This window comes from Drosophila rhopaloa, unplaced genomic scaffold, assembly GCF_018152115.1.
Source record: "Drosophila rhopaloa isolate 14029-0021.01 unplaced genomic scaffold, ASM1815211v1 contig_155, whole genome shotgun sequence".
Taxonomy (NCBI): Eukaryota; Metazoa; Arthropoda; class Insecta; order Diptera; family Drosophilidae; genus Drosophila; species Drosophila rhopaloa.
In genome coordinates this window covers 7,977,089-7,996,815 of record NW_025335034.1, presented here as the reverse complement: position 1 = coordinate 7,996,815, position 19,727 = coordinate 7,977,089, and the positions used below count along the sequence as shown (strand labels likewise).

Here is a 19,727-nt window from a genome sequence, read left to right as displayed (position 1 = left end):
GATACTTTTTTATTACGAAATAAACATGTTTAGTGTAAGAATTCCAACATAATTTTTTGTTGCCTTATTTATTATTTAAATATTAGTGCAAGTTAATGATCCTCTTAAATTTGAAAGGTAACTTAGCAACCATTTCTCAGTGTCAAACTAATATATTCAAATAGTGAAGCTTTTAATGCCTTAGTTTCAATTGGAACACTACCGAATTGTAGAAAGTTTCAGTTTCTGGGGCTCAACACCCAAATATAAAAGCTTAAATTCTGCGTACATATTTATATTTTTGTTTCTTGTAAACCCTTGCATCGACAGCTCTTCGCACTTTGGCTGTATTCCGCAGACACTGCCATTCTATCATTTATTATTGAATAATGGAATAAATGAAGAAACTTGTATAGTCGGGCACAAGCTCATGTGGCGAAGCAGCTAAATTTATAATGTATTGCGGCTGCTCCTGCTGCTGTTGTGGTTAATGAGACTGCCAGCCAGTGGTTGACCTGCCAAAATCCCTTTCCAAATATCCTTTTCGCACGTGGCAACCACCTGGGATATGGTATAGATTATTTGGGCTACTTTTCATTAGATTGCATAATCATTTCCAGACACCAGGCACTGTGCGCCAGTATGTTGCCTTTGTAATATTTCATGTTGCCAGCAAGTAACTTAAAATATTAATGGGCCAGAGCTACACATAAACGCACTTAGGCACGGAAGGAAACTTGCAATTTTGGGCAAATAATTGAATATTTAATTTGCACACAGTGTGATATATAAACGTAACAATCAGCTAATATTTATTGGTATCCAACAGATACTTGCCTTCTGTAATCACAAGATAAAGGAGCTGCACCGTCTTGTTTTCATTACGCATGTATTTTAATGAACTGAGTGCGGTGTGTTTATTTTGAAAGCCAAACTAAGCCTTTGTCGAATGACATTAATATAGATTGCCTATCTAAGCTACCTCTTCGCTCTTCGAAATATTCACCGAGCTTGCCCCAATTTGCCATCAATGTGTCAAGTTGAATTTGAAAGCTTCTTAAAAACTTGAACTCATAAAACTCTGCCCCACAAAATATGATACAGAAGTTAAGCACACATGCCCAGGACAGAATCCTTTCACACACATGTGGGGAAACCAAAAAAAAAAAATGGTGGGAGAAGAAAACATTCAAATCGCCGTGAAAATCAGGCCAAGCTCGGGCTGCGTACTCGTGCTTTTATTTGCCGGAGCAGAAAAGTTTGTTACGGATACGGATCGGGGTTTCTGGTCCGCCGCAGCCACAGTGTGGGAATATCTATATTTTTGCTTATTTTCCAGGTCTTTGGGGAAGCATAAATAATAAGCAGCTGCAATTGCCATTGGAAAAGCTGAAATTCGGTGTGGCTCCATTAAATATTTATTCTTTTCGTGGCTGGTTCAGCGCGAGTCATTTATAATAGTATCACATCGGATGCTAACATCCACAGTTAGTTGATTAAAAGGCCAAATGCACAGGACATGTCTATACAGGCAAAAACAAATAGGCCTAATAGTTTCGCACAATCAGGAATTCCACTAGGAGTATGATTATTGTATTTTTTATCTCAGACGCAAATCCTTTATGGTGTACTTTTAAAACAAGTGAAATGTCAGTCTTCAGCTGAAGGGACGTTCATTTTGCAATTGGTTAGCTAGTAAGTATCTTATATTCGGTCCCTCCACTATAGAGTTTCTCTTTGTTTGTGATTCACTCGGGCCATGAGTTTCCTAGTTTACTAGATGTTGTATTAAAACAGAGTTGAGAAATACCCTTTAACTTAAAATATTTGTTTTTAAATTTGTATCATTTAAAAATAAATAAGAAATCAATAACAACAAGAAAGGAAGCAAACTTCGGCAAGCCGAAGTTTATATACCCTTGCAGTTATTACAAAACGACTATTTCGATTTCTATGCCTATATTACTAAAAACAGTGAAGCTATGTCGATGTTGCGATGCAATTTGCCATCGTTTCTATGGCAACTATATGATATTGTTGTCTGATTGTGACAAAACTAAGGGCGTAATTCTGATATAGTAAATAATTATTTATAGTAATTACTATATCTCAAAGGAATATTTTGATAAACAGCAAAATACAAATTTTATTTGATCTTATTTTTTTTTCATTTTTTGACTTTCCTATAAAAGTTAATTCAAGCCGAAATTTCAAATAATTTAAATATTACCAAATCCCTAAAAACAAAAAAAAAACATTAAAAACAACAAACTTATAAGTAAAAAATGTTTTTTTTCCGATTGTTTCTATAGAAGCAATATGATATAGTCGCCCGATCCGGCTCGTTCTGACTTATATAATACCTGCAATAGAAAGACAACTTTTGGGAAAGTTTCAAGCAGATAGCTAGATCGATGGTGATGGTGATCAAGAATATATATGCTTTATAGGGTCGGAAATATCTCCTTCACTGCGTTTAGTCTTTCAATACTCTCACATTTATTTCCGTGTGTCCTCAGGGTCCTAGATATAGGACGACATGCCGTGCCTGTGTTCTTGGCAATGTGCGTGCTTCACTTGCAAATGCCATTAGGGTTTCTTGCCAGAGGCGTGTCTGCGCTTTAATTATGCTGCAAACTTGCCACACTCGATACTGCTGGTGTGGACTAAAAGCCATTGGATAGTAGCATTTATAAGCGTATGCTCTGCCCACAATTAGCAAAAGTTGCTGCAGGTGTTTTATGCACAAGTTGTCCTGAGCGCTGAGAGTTTTTCCCTTCGTACTTCTCCTTCGATTCTACCCCAATATTCCTCCTGGCTGCGGTTGTATCTGTATTTTCATCGCAGCCCCTTCTCCATTGCTTGGCACATAATGAAACTTGATTTAGCTGACAGCAAAAAGTCACGTACAATGGTGCGTATTAGTAATCTTGTGTTAACTTTGTTAGCAAGCACTTGTGCATGTCGCAACGGAAAAAGTTCCCTCTATACATTTATTCGTACATACATTGTTGAAAAAGAATGGCTGAAAATAGTGAAATACATAAATGTGCGTGCCAGTTTGTGCATCCTAACTGGGTTAGTTTCATTAACTTGACCAACCTGATTGACAAAAGGTTGGTTTATTGGGGCAAAATTTTAAAATGCAAATTAAATTTAATTTTATGCACGAACATTTTTGGCTTGTGTTCAATCTAAAGCTAAAGACAATTCCATAAAACCTTCCACGAAGAGACAAGTATGAGCGACAATCGAGTTTCCCAAACATAGGCATTTCATTTTTTTAACGATCAGCAATTAATGAAGCCTGCTAAGTTTAGACTTTCTTTAACTATGTTATTTGACCGATTCATAAGAAATTGGGTGTGAGTCCAAACAATCTTTTAAAAATCGCCTGATAAAATTTGTTTATATGCCGAATAAATCAGGGCATCCTAATGTTGACTTTCGATTTGCATTGATCCTGCTTATTAAATTTTAATATTTGGACACATGCGGTTGATTTTATTTTTCCCTTGTAAAGTCAAACAACTTTTCCTTTATTTTAAGGCACTAAATAAATTTTAGTTATAAAATTATTCATTATACCATTAAGATTATAGAGGCCAATATGATAATTTAAAAAAAAGTGGCCAAATCGATAAAGTTTTAACAAAATAGTTAATTAAAACCCAAGTGTGCCAATAATTTTGTTCAGGCAAATTTGGTCCATTATTTGGTTTTTTATTTTTAATAAATTATTTATAAAAGATAAATTAATGAAGTCACTTGTATTTAACATAAAATTAATGATTCTATCTAAAAATATTTTGTTTCATTTTAATATCAGCATATTATAAGAAGAAAAATAGCCTCAAAGTTTAACATGCTTGCTGTGCCAATAATTAAGTTTGTCACTGTATGTAACACATAAAAGTGACACTAGTCTAAGGCCTTGATTCTTTTAAAATGGTCAAGACCTTTTTTATACCCTTGCAATATAATTTCAGTTAAGGAAAGTCGATCTAGCCATATCCGTCCGTCCGTTTTTATTTTGCTGTTTTTCTATTTATCAAAATATTCCTTTGAGATATAGTAATTATTTACTATATCAGAATTTAAGTTTTGTCAAAATCGGACAACAACGGCAATCGGAAACGATGGCAAAATGCAGCGCAAAATCGACATACCTTCATTGTTTTTAGTAATATAGGCTTTTTTTGGGTTTGGTAATAACTGCAAGGGTATATAATCTTCGGCTTGCCGAAGTTTGCTTTTTTATTGTTATGAATTTTATTTTGCAAGGGTATAAATGCTTCGCCCTGCTTGCTTTTTTGTTTTTATTTTTTTTTTGTAAAATATTTGGTAAACATTTAAAAAAATTAAGTTTGTTTATTATTATCATGGGGACCTCTGCTATGTTGCTAGTACTTTGACCGTAGCTGTTTTTTTATTTATACGGTCACCGCTGAGTAGGAAAGGCCAGTATTTTTGTTTGGAGTAATTGCTACACACATTCAACGGCCATTTGACAGCCGGCCCACTTGCTTTTGGCCTAATAGAATTAGATCATAAACCGCTTTATTGTCTGCAGTTATGCGAGTATACGAGTTTATGCGTCACACAGAACAAAGCTTTTTTATGACAGTTTCCCGATTTGCTCGCCCTGCAAATTGGCGCAAAATTGTGAGCTCGAATTTACCATCATTAAATTCACCGCTTTCCTTTTGCATACGTATGTGTATATGTGAACGAGGGGCGTGGCTAGACTGGTCAAGCCATAAAAAATTAAACTCATTTTTAGGCAGGAAAATTTTGAGCTCAGTTGACGCACTGCAGGTGCGGCACATTACACGAGGGATTTTCCTGCTGTTTGTGTTGGAAGTCGCATTTTATGATTGTTAGGCTGCTTATGCTTCGCTGGACAATAAAAGTAGGAGAGTATCTCAGGGTATGCAACAATTATAATGTAGCCAAGGTGGAGAAATAATAATTATATACAGCCCAAAAAATGTTACCTTTTTTTGCAGAATAAATCCCAATTGATTATTTTACATTAGGTGTTTTTTACTGCGAATGATTACATTGATAAAAATATGGAATAATAAATAAATATCTTAATATAGAAGACATAATTTATATATGAATGGATATTAATTTATAATTATCATTTAATACTATGCAAAGTTAATTCGAATGATTAACTATTACGATTTTTTAACAAACGTAAAAAGGATTGCATTTAAAATGGTTCCATTTGGTTATATATCCCTCCCTCTGAAATTATAATACCCTCTGCAAGGCTATAAAAATATATATTTTACAATCTATCCCAAAAAAATCTACTTTCCAAAAAAGCAGATAGCTACGTTAAACTTACTTAAAAGCATTAAGATTAAAATAAGATAAAACAAATTTAATGACTTAGGTTTAGCCCAAATGAATTACTACATAAAATCGTTTTCCGTCCTACTCATATTCGATTGTGTTTAAAAGCAGCGAAAAATGCTGACATATCGGGGAACGAACGAGAATTTTTCTTTATTATGCAATTCCCAGTCAGAAAACATGGAGCAGTAAATTAGACAAAAGCAAAAGAGTGGAACAGAGGAAAAATTGCTAGTATCAAAAACAGCCAAAACGGTAATTCCAACATAAAACAACATGAGGAAACTGAAAATGAAAAGGAAGCAGAGGCAAACAAAAATTCCCTGTTCCCAGTTAACTAAGTCCTTGGCCTGAGGGAATTAAACGGCAGAAGCCAGCATAGCCTGAAAGCCTTAAGAAAAGCAGAAGCTGGCTAGTAATTATCGGAAAAACTGAAGGCAAAAACAACCTAGCTAAATTGGATTGCTGTACTATGCTGGTTGGGCTTTAAGATAAATGGGGATGTCTACAGGGAGCATGAATCAAACTAAAAAATGATATCTATCGAAAACTCCTACAAAAATTGCAGCAACAAAATGATAAATAGGGAACACTCAACTTTTAAAATAAAATCGAAGATAAAATATATATAGGGATCCGGCTTAAAAGGCAAAGTGCTAGCCTAATAATAATATTTTATGAAAGGACAATATGTCGATTAATGAAGAGAGTTGTATTTCCAAAACTCTTTCAATCGTTCCTATGTCAGCAATCACATATGTAGCTGTCCGTTTATTTTTGTAAAATATAAAATGTATTTTCTTGAAAAGTATTTGTCTCCAGTTATATGCGTATGTGTTTAATCAAAAGCTCCTATAGGAGGCGTCAGATTATTATATAAAAATAAATATCAAATTTTATTTATTTTACCAATTGTTCCTATAGCAGCTAGATGAAACTGTTGTCCAATTTTTATTAAATTAAGGCCGAATTTGAATCTGAAAATATACAAAATGTCACAATCTTGGTGCTGATGCGTATAAGATAAAACAATATAAACAAAAAATTATAATTTTTTGATCAAGTTTCCCGTGCTGGACAATTTCGAATTATATACTACCTGCAAAAGAAAAAAGACTATCAATAAAAAACAGCTCATAAAAAATTTCTGATATCACAATTTGTGACGTAAAATGAATCGAATCAATAAATCTTATAAACTAACTGTAATGAAAAATAACGCATCACGACTATATACTTTATAGGGTCGGGAATGTCGCCATCACTAGGACAATTTGGACAGGCTTTAGTAATTATGCAAGTATATAGCCTTTTACATTTTATAAAAGCTTAAAGGGTATCTTAACTTTAAACGTTAACTTTAAATTAATTTAAAAAAAAATAACATATGGCAACATATTAAAAAAAATTAATTTGTTAACGTTAACTTTAAATTCGATTGATAAATGAACCAATTAACCAATTTAGTTAACTTGTTAGCTATTTAATATAGTTTGATAAAAGTATGTATATGTAAAAGCTACCATGCAATTCCCAATTATTCATGTTCTGATGAAAATTGTAAAGCTCCCAGTGAATTAAATCAAACGCCACTAATTCCAAATTCCTCCTACATACATTTTCAAAATGTCTCCCTTCAATTTTATTCCTGAAACGTGTGTGCTTGTTTTAGTTTTTGCCATGTTTCAGATTGAACCCATACTCAAACTCCTGCACAGCCCGAATCTGGAGCGTGAAAAATCAGCGACACTTGTGCTCCCTTTGGCTTGTTAGCCATCAGCATCTGTTGCCGTGGAATGTTGGCAGTGCCCCGGAAAAGAGCCCCCAGGCTCAGTCAACGGATCTCCAGCCACATTTCCTTCTTTTTTGCTGCACTATGGGTGGTGGCGAAAGGTGGTGAGTGGGGGAGATGGCTGGGGAGCTGCGCTAACAAGATTCGACATTTGAACGAGAGTAATCCATCAGCTAACGTTGAGTACAAAAATGGATTAAGAAGAAATGTGTGTGTAGTACGAGAGGAGAAGGTTTCAGTTTCATATCGTGCCACGGGTTTTTCCTTCTATTTTTAAATCGCTTTTAATGTGCGGCATTTGCTCCCGTTTTTTCCGCTCCCACAGGCGCTAGGATGTGCTTCATTTTTCACAATGGACTGAAAGTTCAATTATTTGATTTGACAGGCCGTGCCAGGAACTGGCATCAAAGACGTCGGCTGCGAGCATCAGATTTACTCGCACACAAACAATCATGAGCGAAACGAGCCGACTCCCACAATATATTTTATATCGAACATGACTTTGACTGCACAATTGAAGTGTAATTTATTAACTTCCCCTCAACTGAAATGAGTTTTTTGTGTTTGGCGAGCTCTGAAAACACTAAATCGATAAACAATTCTTTTTCAACAGAAAGGCGAAAAACCAGAATTTTAGGTCACATTTTCCATTCAAGGACTAGTATCACCAGTCATACTTTATCGTTTAAAGTTATTTGCACAATAACATTAACTAGCTTAAATATGTCGTTTACTTACTAATTGGTAATATTTTTGTTATAATAATATTTCTTAGTTTCAACAGTATTTTGTTATTTAACTATTAAAAAAAAAATTTTTATGCACATAATCAATAAAAGCTTGAAGCATTGTTATTACAAAACTTTTTTAAATTGAAAAATAATAAGAAAATTATTAAAACAAAAAACATAATTTTCTCTATGTGCCAATGGTATCTCTGTTTATTGGAATTTTACGGATTTTTTAGGGCAAAAAGTTTGATTAACTTCTGTAAATAGAGGTAAAATACTCAAATCCTGATATCTTTTACATTGCTACCCTCATGAGCTTGTGTGCTGTATATTTGATGACATCGGTTTACGTTTGCGATAAAGGAAAACCCATAAACAACACACTCAGCTGGTTGATAGTCCGTAAGCCCCGATGCCGCACTTCAGAACCACCTTTTCCATGGCCTCGGCAACAAATTTTAATGAGCAAGCCCATCGGCGGGTTCATTTTTGGGTTCACCCGCAGCCAAATAAAATGTTTCCCTTTGCGGTTTGGTAGCCTGAAACAAAAACTGTTAGATTTTATTTGTTTTGTGGGCGATAAGTGGTTGACAATGTAGATTTTGCTTTGCAATGAGCAAGCCAAAAGCTCTAAAATAAATTTTGAGATGGCTTGCAGATTGTGTAGATGGACTTTTACCCCACTCGGGCAAGATTTTAGCTAGTTGCGCCTAGATTTAACAAATATTAGAGCTTTTACTACTCGTTATGAATTCTTAATTTTTTAAGAATAACTAAAATAATATAAATTTATGAAACATTTTTGGCAGAAGAAATACGTACAATCCTTGGTATTAAATATTGATTTCATTAAGATTTTTTCTTGGCACATACTGGCAAAAACAAAGTCAAAGAGCGCTCCTTTTTCAAATTTCACAAAATCAACAACTTGTCTGACTGCCTCAGTCGAAATCTATTCGATTCTCATCCATTCTCAGCGAGTCAAAGGCCCCCTGCAAATCACACAGCCAATCGAAATTCCAAGTGTGAGAACCAATTTGCGACTATTAAACGGGTCCCAGAAACACAAGGAGCCGTATAAGCCAAAAGGATCGAAAAGGAAAGAATGAAAGCGGAGCGGAGCAGTTTGCTGTGCAATGCATTTTGTGGGGTGGCGGATTCGGATACTGAACAGATTTGAATGGCAGCAAAGCCAAAACGAGCAGTCAAGTGGGTGTTCTCCAGTATGTGGGTGCTTACACTGTAAAAACAGAGCTTAAAGAAAACAATGTTGATTAATAGACTCGTTATACTAAGATGAATTATCTAAAATTTTACATTAACAAATTTATAGCGCCCTTAGTTGTATAATTAATCATCAGAGAAAACTTTAATTCTTGAAGTTTTTAAATCAACAGACATGCCATTATAATGACAAAAAAATAAATAAAATAATTTATTTGGTTAACAAATATAAAAAGAACTCTGAGGCACGATAGAAACACAAAATTCTTAGATCAAATCATATTTTGATCTCAATTTTCTTTTCGTGTACATCTGTGTGTAGAAGCCAATCTCGGAAAAGGCGACAGGCAGAGCTTGCTGAGCTACGAGTACAAATTGCAGTACTTGTATCAAGATACATTCGAAGAACGAGCGAGCAACTGAGCAGAAAGTTTGAATGGCTAAGGGGGAAAGCGGAGAAAGGCAGTCTGGAAATATTTGCATAGGTGACTCCCCCGTTTCGCCGTTCCTTGGCCCCCTTTCCCCTGTTTGCTCGCATATTGATATGCTTTTGGCCTTTTGTCGACCCTAAATGCCGGGCTGTGCGCTTAAAGGCAATCAAAATCCCAGCCGCAAATGCGTTGCCCAAATAGTTAAACGCGAAATCCCCGCACAGAAATTGTGCCAAGATTTAGCTCGTGGGTGAGTGACTAGTTTTACTTTGACATTTGTTTCACTTTGCTTTTTGCTATAACCAAAAAGCTGCGGCTTGTGCGCATTTTAGCGGGGTTTTAGGCGAAAAACTTACTGACATGGTGACATGGGTGACTCAAAACAGGAAATAATTGAAGAGGAAAACTTAACTAATATTAAAAAGATAAATAAGCTTTTAATTTTTTTGTTAACATTTTAACTTTTTAGTTCAATTATGGGAAAAATCGATATTTTAAAAATTCAAATACTTGGGTCGATTGATACAGGTGTTTTCAACATTTCAAATCGAAATAAAATTGTTTCAATAAATGCTGCACAGAGCCGCCATATTGTAATGACTTCCTTTGGATAAATGGTACTTTGCACAAAAAATACTTATTCAACTGACTATTTCACTAAAAACGAAGCTTATAATAAGACGGTTATTTTGTGAGTTTCTGAGTTTTTCCCTTTACCGATGTTTCATAGGAGCATTAAATTACTAAAAGCCGTAATCGATAATTATCGAAAACATTTATTTGGAAAAAAAAACATTTTCTAAGATAAAATTTAAAATTGAAACATCGGGAAAAAATATTTAGTTTAATTAAATAATAATAATTATGTAAGTGGTTCTTGGTAAGCAATAGTTTTTTTATAATACAAATTGTTATTAAGTTGAAATATCTAAAGCATTTTTTGTAAGTTTATTATTTATATATGTTCATGCTCTAGAGGGTATTGTTACGTTCGTTTTTGTATTTACTGATGCGTAAACCATCCACTGGCTCACATTAACAAGCACACATTCTGACATTTAGCCAGGAGGTCACATATTGCGTATACGCCACGTCTTACGCTCGCTTGCCACCTGCTTGCCTGTTAGCCAAAAACTGTTTGCCGCCTGTGGAAACTAATTAAAATATGCACAACTTGCCAAAATACTTAAAAGCAACACATGTGGGGCCCGAGACGCAGAATGAGCCACTCTGTGGCATGCGGAAAATGTTGGTAAACGCCGCTTTTGCAGTTTTTTGTAATTTTCCACTCAACAGATTTCCCTGCTCCCGTTGTTGCCTTCACTTCTGTATGCCGTTTACAAAAATGTTGGGGAAACCGGGCAAAATGGTCGTCCAAAATGCTTGGAGCGAGCTGCTTTAACAACAAATAGTTTATTTATGCGCTTACTCTTCGTTCTGTATGCACGTTCTTTTTGTGTTGCCTTGAGAATTAATTTAAATTTTTTCTTGGCTTTGCTTAGTTGCAACCAGGAGTGCAACATTATATGAATGAAGCAACGGTGTTGGTAATCCATACATTTATGCATATATCAGTGAAGGGATGTGCTTTGCCCATGAAGATTTTAATGGGACCGAAATCCCAGATGAAAAGCTCGTTGAGCGAGAGATATTCTACGAAAGGGAATTTCTAAAATGACTTGGGTTTCGTTTGATCGTTAAAAAATACCTATTATTTTGTCCCTAGCAGAAAATTGCTTCATGCTTTGTGCAAAAGCAATAGCCTGCTCACCTTTCTTGTTGGTCCTAAGGCAAAAGTCGTCTGCTGTTTGTGCCAAAGTTTTAACTAATTTTCTTGTTTTCGTGCCAGGGACACGAGGAAAGCCAAATAGAAGCGCACAAACTTTCAGAGAAAATTCACAGTAAACTTTCTTTTCTATGCCGCATAGGAGGACAATTAAAAGATTTGTTTTTGCGCTTGAATTTTGTTTTCAGAGCAGGAATTGCATACATTTGTTCTGGTACAGATCCTTCAGTTTTAAAGCCACCTGCTACACGATAATTTAATTGAATGTGCCAGCCGAGTAGGGCGAGTAATTAAAGTCAACGTTTTGGGATGGGCGGGGCGGCGCGTTCAAATTAAGCCGAAACAATTTCGGATGCCTTTGTTTATGCCATCGTTTGGCCCAAAAGCTGGAGCGACCAAGAACGTAGCCAGCGGCGGCAGCAGGCCACTTGACGCCTAATGACCAATTTAATGGGAAGGCGGAAAGCTCCATGGCGCTTTGCGTCCAGAGAACATTTGCAAATGAAATGGCCTGAACAACGGCAGAGGAGTTCTGGAGGTTGGTGCGGCAATTCGACCGCCTGCCGATTACCTGTTCGGGGTTGTTAATTAAGTTTAGGCAGCCTAAATGTTATGGCAAAGTTTTCTATTACCGAGTTGAGTCGAGTCGAGCAGGGCGAGTGGCACACGTCCCTTAATGAGGCACGTAGGTGTATGAGTAACGCAGTCAAACAGGTGAATTTACGGGGCAGACGACGTGACATACTGAGTCTAGCACTCAGACAATGGGGCGTATGCGTAGTGCACAGGATAATCACCTTTCCTTAATTATTGCCTCGCTCTGAGGCGTAAATACATCTCGGCCCATAACCGTTCTGTGGGATGCTGTACACTGAAATATGTATGAAACTCAATCGGGGAATTGAAAAAAGTCCCACCGAAGTATTCCATCTAACAAATTTTCCAGCCAAAAGTTACCGAACCAAGGGGCACCAGCTACAGCTCGGCTTAGCATGTAATACCATCCGTAGCCGTAACCCAGAAGCCACCCCGCCCATCTATGAAATTCGAGACTTTTTCTTGCTGGTGCTCACAACTTTCACTGCTCGAAAGTTTTCGCACATGAGCTTCAAATTGCGCGTATCCCCCCCATGGGAAAATATAAGGGGATGAGGCAGTGGGGCCCAAACTGAAATCGAAAATTGTTTGCCAAGCGAAGCGCTTAGCTAAATGTCTTCCGTGCCAGTTCTCCATGGGGAGGATGTCGATTGTTGTAGAAGCCATTCGGGGAGGGGGAGTAACAGGGTGGGGAGTCCTAGGGCGCAGGATAAGGGGGACCAGTTTCGAGTAGAGCAGGTGCAGTCCTCGCCCGCCCATTAAAACGAACGACAAGTGCAAACATCGAGTCCCACACGGTGGAAAAAACATGAAATCTGATTTAGAATTCCCTTTTATTATCATGAATAAGGCATAGAATAATTTTGATCCGAATCGTTATCACGCTATATTATACAAACGTGTCCTAAGTCATAAAAACCAAAATGGGCTTAGGAATGGATTTCAAATCTGAAGTCAAACTTTGCAGTTTAATTGATAACTTTTTGCAAACTATATGTTATCGCAAGATAATTAAAAAAAAATAATTTATAAAATTCCCAGTAATCTGCTATTAGGCTATTACAACACAGTAATCATTTTGGTTGGTAAATTATTTGAAGGACGATTTCTCAATGTTAAGGAAAATTAGTAATTGTTAAATGTTAAATTTATGTTTCGAAAACATTTACCTGCATTTGTCTTATAAATTATCTGACTAATAACTTTTACCAAGAGACAATTTCCCAGAAAAGTTCGACTATATTTTATTTTTTGGCTTCTAAAGAAATATAACTTTCTAATTCCAAAAATGAACACCACATTGTGAATACAAATTTGTACTCCCAAACCATTTGACATCATGTTAACTTTATCTTTCAGATTATAAACTAAAACCTTATCATGATATTGACTCTAAATAAAGAGTTTAGCTTTTTGTTCTTAAAATTTATACGTATATCTATATGCATTTACAGATTAAGGTAACACATTTATAATACATTTTAGAGTAATATAAACAATAATTTGCGAATTAACTAACATTGATTTTAGCTTAATTTTTTTGTCTCTGCACCCGGAGCCATTCGAAAGTCCCAGTGCCCGTGCCACGTTGCTGTATTTACATGCACACAATATGAAGCAGTCGTATATGTTTATAACATCCGCAAATTGTTGAAGATAACAATTATTGTGCATTGAAAGCAAAGCTGGGGGAAGCACTGGAGCAGTAGCAGCCGGAAATGACAGTTTACGGAAACACACAAAGCCAACAAGGACGCCAGGACCAAGGACCAGGACGGACACAAAAGCCAAGCCAAATAGCCTGGAGATGTGCCATTAGGTCGGCAACTACACACGCAGCCCCACAATCCCACCCACGATGTGGTTAAACAGATTTTTGCTACTGTGCTGTAAATTTTGCAACTTGTCTGGGGATAACTATTTCACCTTTACAGCTGCTGCTGCTCTTGCTGTCTCCCCAGGTGTTGCTCATTAGTGTAACAGGCTTTCCTATGCGGTTAAGTTGAGATTGTTTGGATTGAAATATTTCTGGCTAAGACTCCGGCTTACAGCATGAGGTCGAAACTCAATTAGGACCAGCTGGCCAAGTTGTTCCTTTACTGCGAATTCCTCTGCGCTGTAATGAATATCAAAGTTAACAAGAAAGAAAAGCTAACTTCGGACGGAGCCGAAGTTGATATACCCTTGCAGAATATTCTGTAAATTATATTCTCCAAAATTATTTATATGATGCATTCTTAATACTCATAAAAAATCCCAACTTCCCAACTTTAAAAACACCAAAGTTATGGCATTTCCAATCGTTCAGTTATATGGCAGCTATAAGATATAGTCGGCCGATCCTTATGAAATTTGGTAGGTCGGATTGATTGGCGAAAAATTAAACCCATAGATAATCCCAACTTTCTAACTTTACAAACACCAAAGTTATGGCATTTCCGATCAATCAGTTATATGGCGGCTATAGGATATAGTCGTCCGATCCTTATGAAATTCGGTAGGTCGGATTAATTGGCCAAAAATAAAACTTATAGAAAATTCCAACTTCCTAACTTTAAAAACACCAACGTTATGGCTTTTCCGATCGTTCAGTTATATGGCAGCTATATGATATAGTCGCCCGATCCGGCTCGTTCCGACTTATATACTACCTGCAATAGAAAGACAACTTTTGGGAAAGTTTCAAGCAGATAGCTTTAAAACTGAGGGACTAGTTTGCGTAGAAACGGACGGACGGACAGACGGACAGACGGACAGACGGACATGGCTATATCAACTCAGGAGGTGATCCTGATCAAGAATATATATACTTTATAGGGTCGGAAATGTCTCCTTCACTGCGTTGCAAACTTTTGACTGAAATTATAATACCCTCTGCAAGGGTATAAAAACGAATATGAATATTTTGCGCAGGGAAAAATGATCTCTGAAATGAGAGTACTATGGATATTGTAATGAAAATAGTTATTTGACTTATTATTTATGTCATCTGATTAAGAAATGACTTAAAGGTACGGACAGGAGCCTATACAGAGAATAAAAAATGTGAGAACAACGTTAAGAGGTCTTAAAGGCATTTCTTTTTCCAAAACCATAGAAACAGACTTTTATATTCGTACATGCCTCATCGCTCTTAGACACATTAAATGTCAATTTGTGTTTGTTTCCAACAAAAATCTTGGCCATTAAACTTGTTTACTTTTTAGCCTGATTTTTTGAGATGCCCTAATTGATGGCCATTGTCTGGGATGAAATGAAGCCTTTATCCTAGACTATTATTTCCATCAATGCCCTGTTAAAAGGTCAATTACGTCTAGGATGTCTCGCTTTGGCCATTGTTATATAACTCTATTCAACGTTGACCTTGCATTATTTAGGCAGGTTGATTTGCCCTGCATATTTATAAGGCAAAACGAAACCAGCAAATGTATTAACTAAGTGGACAAGAACAAAGCCCGGAGCGAAATGAAACGGCAGCGAGGAATGCTCCTATGACCGCACACACACAAAGGCCCATAGGACTAACTCTAAGGACCCGTTGTCATATCGCGCCAGCAACGCCCTCATTGAGTAAACATTGAGTCAACACTTCCGCTAAGATAACATCAACATGGCGCCAACATTATGGAAGGGCCGAAAGCGATGGCCAAATAGATATTCCATTGCAGATAACATGAGCCAAAAGACAAAAGCGAGGACAACGCAAAAAAATTCTGGGAGGTAGCTGGGGAAACCAGAGCGCTTAGCTCTTGGCCAGCGATTTTTACCCAATAAATTATTTTATCTGCCATTTCAGCCGAACAAAAACAAATACGTAGAATGAAGGCCGAGCCACGTGGCATAAAATGGAATTAGGAACGCATTGACAGACACAAAAAGACACAGAGAAATAGCGGCGGCTGTTTATGAAAACGTCATTAAAACATCCCAAAGAGTATCTAGTGCTATGCCACAACTAGTAAAAGTAATCCCGAGCAAAGCCAAGGACTCTGCTCGGCGTGGGTGGAAATTAATTAAGACTAACGCGCTCAGCCGGGATGAATATTTAGGGCTTGTGTCCTTTGGCGTGTGTGGTGGAAATTGATTTTCATTTGAAATGGTCGCCTTAAGTGTGATGGACTGGCAGGATGATAAGAATTCAAAATAAATTATACGAAAATGTGGACACAGATTCATTTAGTTGGTTGTGAATGCAACGAAATGTTCGCCTTATTGGTCTTGAAATACCACTATTTCAAGACCTGTTTGAAACAATAAAAGTAGAGGAATATTTTTCACATTTTAATGATTTTCACGCATATAAAGTTTCAAAGAACAAGAGCTTCTTAAACTTTTGAAAAATAGCAAGTAAGGTTTTCAAGATCATATATAATTTTAAATGCCCTGCTAGACTATTTTAGAAACGATTCCTTCTAAACCATTCTTAGATAATTTAGATTATTAAATAGACACATGGTAAATGGAACTATATACAGGTTACCTCAATGTCTACCCTTCGATGCCATTACTTCGGGTTCCATCTTCCTCTTTTCTCCACCCCTTGACTTTGCCAACTCCGCCGGTGCCCTCTAGCCTCATTATTTAGACTGGCTTGGCTTACGGGGCGTATGCACAATTTCTTCGGTTGCCAATGTATGTCGCCTACGTCATTGTCGTCAATTATTTTTGCATGTGTGTTGCTACGTAATGGCGTAATGTTGCTCTAATATCATTATTTCGTCATTTGCTGTGGGTGACCTCCCAGGGCAAAATTATTTCATGCGACGCCGAATAACGAATTCAATTTGGGAATTTCTGGTAAGGCCAGACGGAGAAAAAACACAGGAATGAATGAGAGAAGGGGAAGGGTATCGTATTATTTGCCAATATTAAACGATAATTTATTTCTAACAGCGTCGAAAATTTGCTTTTGAAATTTGTAAGCCTCGAGCGCTAAATTTATTCCATGAATGGTAAGGGAATTGTAAAATCCGAGGGAAATTAATTTTCCATGCATTGCCGGGCTCGATTGTGCGAAAAATTTATTGCCATAGCTAATGTTTGGCCCAAGGATAAATACATGTGTATCTCTTTCAAAGGATCCCAAACTTTGTTTCAGTTTTTCACTCTGATTGGACTCACAATTAAAATTAAATTTAACGTGTAAGCTCGAATTTTTCAAAGCTTTTTCCTTACTCCAGATAAATGCTTGAATAATTAATTTCAATCCAAGAACCTTTATAAATGTGAGTTCATAGAATTCAAGGTAAAATTGGTTATGAAAAATTAACGAGCTCACCATTTGCATATATGGAAATCCCTATAAAGATAACTACAATTTTCCACTTGCAGTTAAAGCAATCTCTCATTTTGCATATTTAATTTTATGTTGGCATTTATGCTAATATTAAATACCCTTCTGAGCTGCTTTAAGGCTCAGGCCAGAAACTATTTCCCCCATTGTATTTTTTTTTTTTGATGCAGATGGATTATAATTTCCGCCAAGTATTTTTTATCCCCACTACTTTCCAGAGACCGCTTCTTTATTTTCTTCTCGTTGACTTGTCAGTTGCGCTCTTCCTGATGAAAGTCAGTTTAATTTCTGCCTTCGTTGTTGGGAAAAGCCATTGTTTTAGCCATTTTTGCTGGCAGAAGGCGGAGCCCAGTCCAAGAGGCGAGAAGTTGTGTACTCGTATACATAAATAAAGTACGTGGGCGAGTAAAAAATTATAAGCCTTTGTCTGTTGGATAGTCAACATAATGAAACCCTAAAACGCAGCAAAAAGGAGGTGGCCCATTAAGGCAATGAAGAGACGGAGATAAAAAGTCGGAGAGTTCTTTTCGAATATTATTATCAAGAGACGAACTCTGACATGCAAAATGCATTTGGCTAAACTAAAACGTAGTTAAAAAGTCGCATTATTTCCCATCACTTGCGAAGTTCTCCATCCCACTTCATTCTTTGCTTTTTTTGTTCCTCTTTGGTTTTAACTCTTTTGCAGATTGCATTTTTCGCTCATATTTTCTTGAAGCGAATTTCTCACATTTTTGCATAAATTTGCATGAAATATTACAGTTTGAGTTGGTCCGAGTATCTGCCTCCCTTTTGGTCAGCTTTTTTCATCAGACAAGGCATTAGGCCAAAACAATAGACTTTTCTGGAGTCATATGTTGAAAACTGTTCTCTGTGAATGTGGTTCGAGGTTTTTACTAAAATTATTATAAAATACTTATCCGAAAATATCTTGGCCTTATTATTTCAATGGCAAAACAAAATCAGTTTCGGCTTTTTCTTCGTTTTCCTTTCCTCTACATGGGTATTTTCATACCCACTTAAGCAAGGCAAGACAGTCATTTCAATAAACTCAAATAACAATGCCAAGGCAAGTAAGTCAGAAACATTTTCATTTCCATTTCCAGTCAGACAACTGCTAAACAATTTTCCTCCCCATCTTCTGCCGTTTTCTCCGCTGCTCTGCATTCTTTTGCCTTTGCTTCGCCTTAGGATTTGGATTTCTTTTTATATTTGTGAAGATTCTTTCGTTTCGTTTGCCTTCCACAACTCGGTTAAGCACCAAAACTGATTAAATTTCCGGAAATACATGTCTGCGAGCATACGAATCAATATACTTACTATAGAGCAGGAATTTTTCCAGACACGGGCATAGAAATGGTAGTAATGAATACAAAGCAAAAGCATCGCAAGCATCTTTCAATTTCTATTAACAGCATCTATTAGTGTAATTTGTATTAAAATAATTGTAATCTTGTATGATATTTTAGTCGAATTCGTAAATATATATATATACATATGTTTTATAAAAATTGTATTGAAAGATAACCTTTAAAACCTTTAAATTAACTTGTAAATTGGGTATCACTAAAACTTAAAATCTTGCTTTCCTTGTAAAAGTACAATACTAGCCGAATACTAGCCTCCGAGGCAGTGGTACTTTTTCTTCGTATATCCTTTGGTTTTTATTTGGTTTGCGTGTGAGCTCTGAAACCTCTTGGAAAAGAAGATTATGGCAGGAAAAATCGGAGCAAACAAATATCCATTACACCTAAGGATTGACCTAACTTCGAACTTTATTGCTCCTTGTCTGACCTGCCTCCTGCTGCCCCTTTTCTAATTGCTTGGCCCACAATTCTTAATTTAGTTGTGCTACTTAAGCAGTTTAATGCCGCGGCGGCAACGACTGCTCCTCGTCCAAAATGCCTTTTAACCTTCCTCGCACCCGCCTCGAAAGACAAATTAATGACCCTCGGACCGGGTAAAATAACTGAGGCTGCGGATGCGGATGCGGATGCGAATGCTCCGGCTAGCTGGCGCTGAATTTATGGCACAAAGAGAACAGAAAAAGTTGCGGCAAGACGGAAATTGCGGCCAGTTGCAAAGTCAAGAGACTACTTCTTGCTTTTGCTGAAGATGTAGTTCCTCCACCCCCCCTCGGCGACCGTGATAAAACGTTTTCCATAGCAATTCCCTGGGCCGCTTATCGCGTTTTGATTTTTAATTAAAGGAAAAGTATTTCACAAACTGGAATTTCGTTTCGTTTATTTGCAATTAAATTAGGCAAACAACATGAAAACACCCTCGAATCCAATTATAGCTTCGAGAGTCGAGATACAAATTACGAATGTGAATAAAGTCATTTCAAATACTTGCGCATATATATACAAGTTGTATACAAATTTGAACTTTTGACAACTTTTTGTTTTGAGTCCAAAAGTTCGGGAAGAATTTTGGTCGAAGCAAGAGCAAAGTTGGAGATGTTTTTCCTTTCATGTAATAAGGCGGCATTATTATGTAGACGGCATCTTTGAGTGCGTTTAAGGAG

At 36.7% G+C, this 19,727-nt stretch overlaps 1 protein-coding gene across 1 annotated transcript in view; it reads left to right on the top strand.

Annotated features, from left to right (window-relative positions):
* The window catches only part of LOC108050656 (neuroligin-3), a 95,383-nt gene that overhangs the window by 23,488 nt on the left and 52,168 nt on the right, over window positions 1–19,727 (top strand).